Source organism: Myotis lucifugus, unplaced genomic scaffold (genome assembly GCF_000147115.1).
Source record: "Myotis lucifugus unplaced genomic scaffold, Myoluc2.0 scaffold_2165, whole genome shotgun sequence".
NCBI lineage: Eukaryota > Metazoa > Chordata > Mammalia > Chiroptera > Vespertilionidae > Myotis > Myotis lucifugus.
The window spans coordinates 13,297-18,920 of NW_005873213.1; the positions used below are offsets into that span (position 1 = coordinate 13,297).

General features: G+C 44.4%; 1 pseudogene; it reads left to right on the forward strand.

Moving 5' to 3' along the window:
* Window positions 1-894: 894 nt before the first annotated feature.
* LOC102442043 lies at window positions 895-1,424 on the forward strand (annotated as a pseudogene).
* Window positions 1,425-5,624: the final 4,200 nt, after the last annotated feature.

Here is a 5,624-nt window from a genome sequence, read left to right on the forward strand (position 1 = left end):
AGACAGACTAAAATACATGGGGAAAAGCAATGTGAGGGGAAGAGACTATACAAGAAAAAGAAAGCATTCAGATATCTATATATATAAAAGGCTAATATGCAAAGTGTCCCCTCGGGAGTTCGACAGGGAGACCAGGAGTTCGATTGTTCACTATGATGTGTGCTGACCACCAGGGGGAGGTGTGGAGCATGGCGGACTACCCGCAGCAGTGGTGGGGCGGTGGGGAGCAAGGGAAGGAGGAGGTGGGGAGGTGGGGAAGCAGGGAACCTGATTGGCCCTGATCCCTGGCCAGGCCTAGGGACCCTACCTGTGCACGAATTTCGTGCACTGGGGCCTCTGGTCTATTGATAATAATTACCTTAGAGAGGCAAGTGAAGATTTTGATTCACTGAATTAGACAAGAAGCTTATTAAAAAGTAATATTCAGGAAACAAACAACAATTAAAGTGCTCTTGGAAATTTACACAAACCTGTGAGCAGGAATGAAAGATCCATACAGGGGCTAGGAAGATAAAATCGAGTAAATCTCCCAGAAAGTACAGCCAAAAGATAAGGAGATGGAAAATGAGAGAGGAGAGATTTTTTAAATGGAGGGTCAGATCAGAAGATACAGTAGCTGAAAAATAAGAATTCTAGTGTAAAGGGGAGAAAATGGTGGGGAGGGAAACATTTAAGAAAATGTTTTTTTCAAGAAAATATCCTGGAGTGCCCTCAGCAGTCCCAGATCTGTCTCTTGCTTCAATAGTGTTTGGACAGAACAGACCGAGGGACACCCCTTCTTCCAGCCTCCGGCCACTCTCCTGCGTCTTATCCAGTCACCACCACCTTTAGAACCACCTCTGAGACCAGCCAACACACCAGGTGTTTTTTTCTACCTTAACTCTTTATTGCTGAACAACCGTGTGCTCCCAAATTTGTCAGAATTATTCCACTGAGGTGGAGGCTGTGGTCAACCGCCTGGCCAACCTGCATCTGCGGGCCCCCCACACCTACCTCTCTCTGGGCTTCTATTTCAACTGTGATGATGTGGCTCTGGAGAGCGAGGGCCACTTCTTCCCTGAGTTGGCGGAGAAGAAGCTTGAGGGCTCTGAGCATCTCTTAAAGTTGCAAAATGAGCTCGGTGGCCGCCTTCTCTTCCAGGATGTGCTGAAGCCTTCCCAAGATGAGTGGGTGGGGCAAAACTCAGGATGCCATGGAAGCCGCCCTGGCCTTGGAGAGGAACCTGAACCAGCCGTTTTGGAGCTGCATGCCCTGGGTTCTGCCCATGCAGACCCTCATCTCTGTGACTTCCTGGAGAAACATTTCCTGGATGAACAAGTGAAACTCATGAAGAAGATGGGCAACATCTGACTGACCTCTGCAGGCTGGCCGGCCCCCAGACTGGGCTGGGCAAGTATCTCTATGAAAGGCTCACCCTCAAGCACGACTTGGAGCCTTTGGAGCCCAGAGGCCTTTGAGGGGCCCCTCTGCATTCCCCTGGTGTCTGGCTTTTACCTGAGCCTCTCCCTGAAACCACTAGCCATTCTTTTAACCACCCTGAAGTCCTCTCCCATGCATTGGACCAAATGAAACAATAAAACTTTTTGCAGCAAAAAAAAGAAAGAAAGGAAGGAAGGAAGGAAGGAAGGAAGGAAGGAAGGAAGAAAGAAAGAAAGAAAGAAAGAAAGAAGAAAGGAAGGAAGGAAGGAAGGAAGGAAGAAAAGGAAAGAAACAAAGGAAAGAAAATATCCTGGAGTTTCCATAATAAAAGGGCCCATTGAGCACCCAGCACAATGGATAAAAATAGTCACTCTAAAGCATAGAAGGAAAATTCAGAACCCCGGGGCCAAATAAAATACCCTGAAAACTTGAAGAGAAAAGGAGGGGAAAAGATTACCAAGAAAATGAATCAAAATATGATTGACATGAAACTTCCCAACGGCAACTCTGACATCTAAAAAAAAAAAACAAAGCAATGCCATAAAATACTGAGGGAAAATAAGTTTTAACTCAGAATTCTATACTTACTCAAATACAATAGTTGAATAGAAACAGTTAGAGGCTTGCCAAGTTAAAAAAATATATCACCGCCAACTTTCTCTGAGAGTTGCTGGAGGATATGACACACCAAAATGAGGAAGTAAGTGAAGAAGATGACATGAGATGCAAGAAACAGGGGGTCTGGCACAAGTGAGACGCAAAGGGCCCCTAGGATACTGGTGAGGAATGAATGAGTATGGTCTCTGTGCAGCATAGAGATCAGCAGGCAGCTCAAAGTTGGTCAGAAGCTTCATAAGCAATTTCTTCAAGAAAATGTTTATAAACTACTAATATGTTGAAATATATGGAGAGGAAATTGAGACATCTGGGAGAATACTTAGGGGTTGAATTAGTGATGAATACAAAGAACACAATGGAAAAATATTAATAGAAGATAATTATAAATGCCACAGAGAATAAAGAGTTATGCAAAAAAAAGACAAGTAATAACTAAGCTGAAAATAAATTTTACAGTCACAATCATGTAAATATGAATCTTGAGCAAGCTGAAATTATCATATGAATATGAAGGGAGAGTGAGGGAGTTGCAGAAGTGTGTGGTGTGTGAACACGAGGAGATAAGAGTGAACAACTAAAGGCTCAGCCACCATAGAAGAAGTCAACAGATGAGGCTGACAGTGAGCTACCAAGAAGCAGTAGTATGAACATATATTCAGAACTGGAGGTAAATACTAAAAAAAAAACACAAAAGGAGAGGAGACTCGATGGGGTGGAGTGACCTGGGGCAGGGACTGCAGTAATTTTGTAAAGGACTTGCTCAAACTATGGTCCCATTTAACTTTTTTAAAAAAACTAAAACTTTAAACAAAGGAACTATTTAGGATTGACAGAATATTCTAGTTGTGGGGAGAAAAAAGAAAGAGCATTAGTCAGCTCAGGCTGCCATAACAAAATACCATAGACTCGGTGGCATAACCAGCAGGAATCTATGTTTCCAGCTCTGGAGGCTGGAAGTCCAAAATCAAGATCCAGCAGGGTAGCTCCTGGTGAGAGGTCTCTTTCTGGCTTGCAGATAATCAGCTTCTTGCTGTTTCCTCACATGTCCTCTTCTTATAAAGCCACAGTCCTAACAGATTGCTATCTTATAACCTCATTTAACCTTTATCTCCTAAAGACTCTACCTCCAGATATGGTGGTATTAGGGGCTAGGGCTTCAACATTCAATTTAGTTCATAGCAAGGAGTCAGGGTTGATTGTTCATTTCTAGTTTGAGTTATTAAATGGATGGGGATGTCACAACATAGATACAAAGCCTAAGCAGGCCTGGCCAGTTTTGCTCAGTGGTTAGAGTGTTGGTCCGAGCACTGAAAAGTTGCAGGTTCGATTCCCAGTCAAGGGCACATGCCTCAGTTGCAGGCTTAATCCCTGGTCCTGGTCCAGGTGCGTGCAGGAGGCAACCAGTCTATGTGTCTCTCTCACATCAATGTTTCTCTCTCTCTCTTTACCCCTCCTTCCTCCCTTCCACTCTCTTTTTAAAGATCAATGGAAAAAATATCCTCGAGTGAGGATTAGCAACAACAACAAAAACCTAAGCAGGAGGGCAAGGAACCAATCAATTGGCAATGACAAGGTCCAGGTTAGGATAAGTCTGCAGTACCAGTGAGACAGCTGAGAGGAGTATCCAGCTGATCATTGTACATAGAGTTCGGAGCTCATAGCCCAGATCTGAGCTGGAAACTATCGTTCCAATTAAAGCCACAGACTTTCTGGGAATGGAGTGGGGTAAAAAGGAAAGGAAGGGCAAACTCAAACCCCTAAAGATCACCAAGGCTTAAGGGTCAATGTGTTTCATGAAGAGGAGACCCCAAGGAAGCTGAGGAAGTGATCAATGGTTAAATGCTCCAGAGAGACCTAATGATGTAAGGATTGAAAACTGTCCTGGTGGCCTGATGGCGAGGAGGACATGGCAGCCTTAGCCAGAGCGAGTTGAGTGGGGTGATGGGGACAGATGCCACCCCACGTTGAGGAGCAAATGGGAAACAAGTGGATGGGGCATGAGTAGATGGTAGAGCGCCCTTTCCAGATATTTGGCTGTGAAGGAGATAAAGTGAAGGTATAGCTTCAAGCACAATGATTATGTGTTTAGAGAGAAAAACCATGAGGGAAAGAAGATATGGAAGAGACAAGTGATCATTGAAAGAGTGAGGCTATGGTAAATATGAAAGGGGGTGGGATACAAAGCCATGGTGATGGGATACGTCTTAGGAAAAGCACGCCTTCATAGGAATGGAAGAGAGTAGGATAAAAAGGGAAAGGGGAAGAAAGTAGGAGAAAAGGATAAAATATGGAGACTGATCACCCCCATAATTTAATCTCTTTTGTGTAATTCTCTCAGGAGTTACTGAGAGAGAACACTTGGTCACCACCCTCTATGGCAGTGGTTCTCAACCTTCCTAATGCCGCGACCCTTTAATACAGTTCCTCATGTTGTGGTGACCCCCAACCATAAAATTATTTTCGTTGCTACTTCATAACTGTAATTTTGCTATGAATCGTAATGTAAATATCTGATATGCAGGATGTATTTTCATTGTTACAAATTGAACATAATTAAAGCATAGTGATTAATCACAAAAACAATATGTAATTATATATTGTTTTCCGATGGTCTTAGGTGACAGGCGACCCCTGTGAAAGGGTCGTTCGACCCCGGTCGCGACCCACAGGTTGAGAACCGCTGCTCTATGGTTTGTTTTTGCTCCTGCCCCATTCTTTCTTTCCTCACCTTGTTCTTCTGGGCTCCAGCTTCTTGTCCTTTTCCCTGTGCTACTTGCCTGTCATTGATATGGTCTTTGCTGAGCCTCCACTGCCTCAAAGCACAAAGGCAACTGAGGGGGCTGGGACTAAGGGGTTTAGGTCCAAGTACCCAATACACAGCTAATGAGCCCCCCAGGGGACACAGGGGAAAACAGGTGGAGGCATAGCTGGGTCATAGCTGTCCTTCAGGGAGATGCCTCTCTGGCAGGGAGACTGTCACATTCCTCCACACCTGCCTGATAGATTGAGGGGATGGAAGAGTACAGAGGAGGTCAGTCCACCAACATGTGAGTCCTTCATCAGGTCCCTGGTCATTTCCAACCCTTTCAAATGAAATACAAAAAATTCTCAGACCCACAACCTTACACAGTGGCTGTACTCTTAGTTTTTACTGACTGAGGAAATGTAATTCCAAGAGGATCCTCTGAATCTACTACTGCCTTGAAGTATTTTCTTTTTCACAAGTGCATCTACATATTTGCAACATACGTGAATACGTAATTCCAAGATATACCTGCCTATAAGCAATGCTTGGTGAGTGTATGGCTCTGTGAAACTCTGCAATAAATCTACTTTTCTTAGCCATCAGGGTCCCAGTTCCTCTGGTTGGAAAAGATGGGTCCAGATTTTGCCAGGGTTGGGGAGTGAAGTGGGGAGATACTCTGCCATGGCTGGGAAGTATCTTCATGAGATCAAACCAGCTGATCAGCAAGATCAGGGAATGGAAATCCTCCCAGAGAGTTCTACGTGTCTTCATTTCCTCCTACATGGAGTTTGCCACCCAATCCTGCAGGCACCAAAGAATAATACCTAATTGAGTGTGTGAC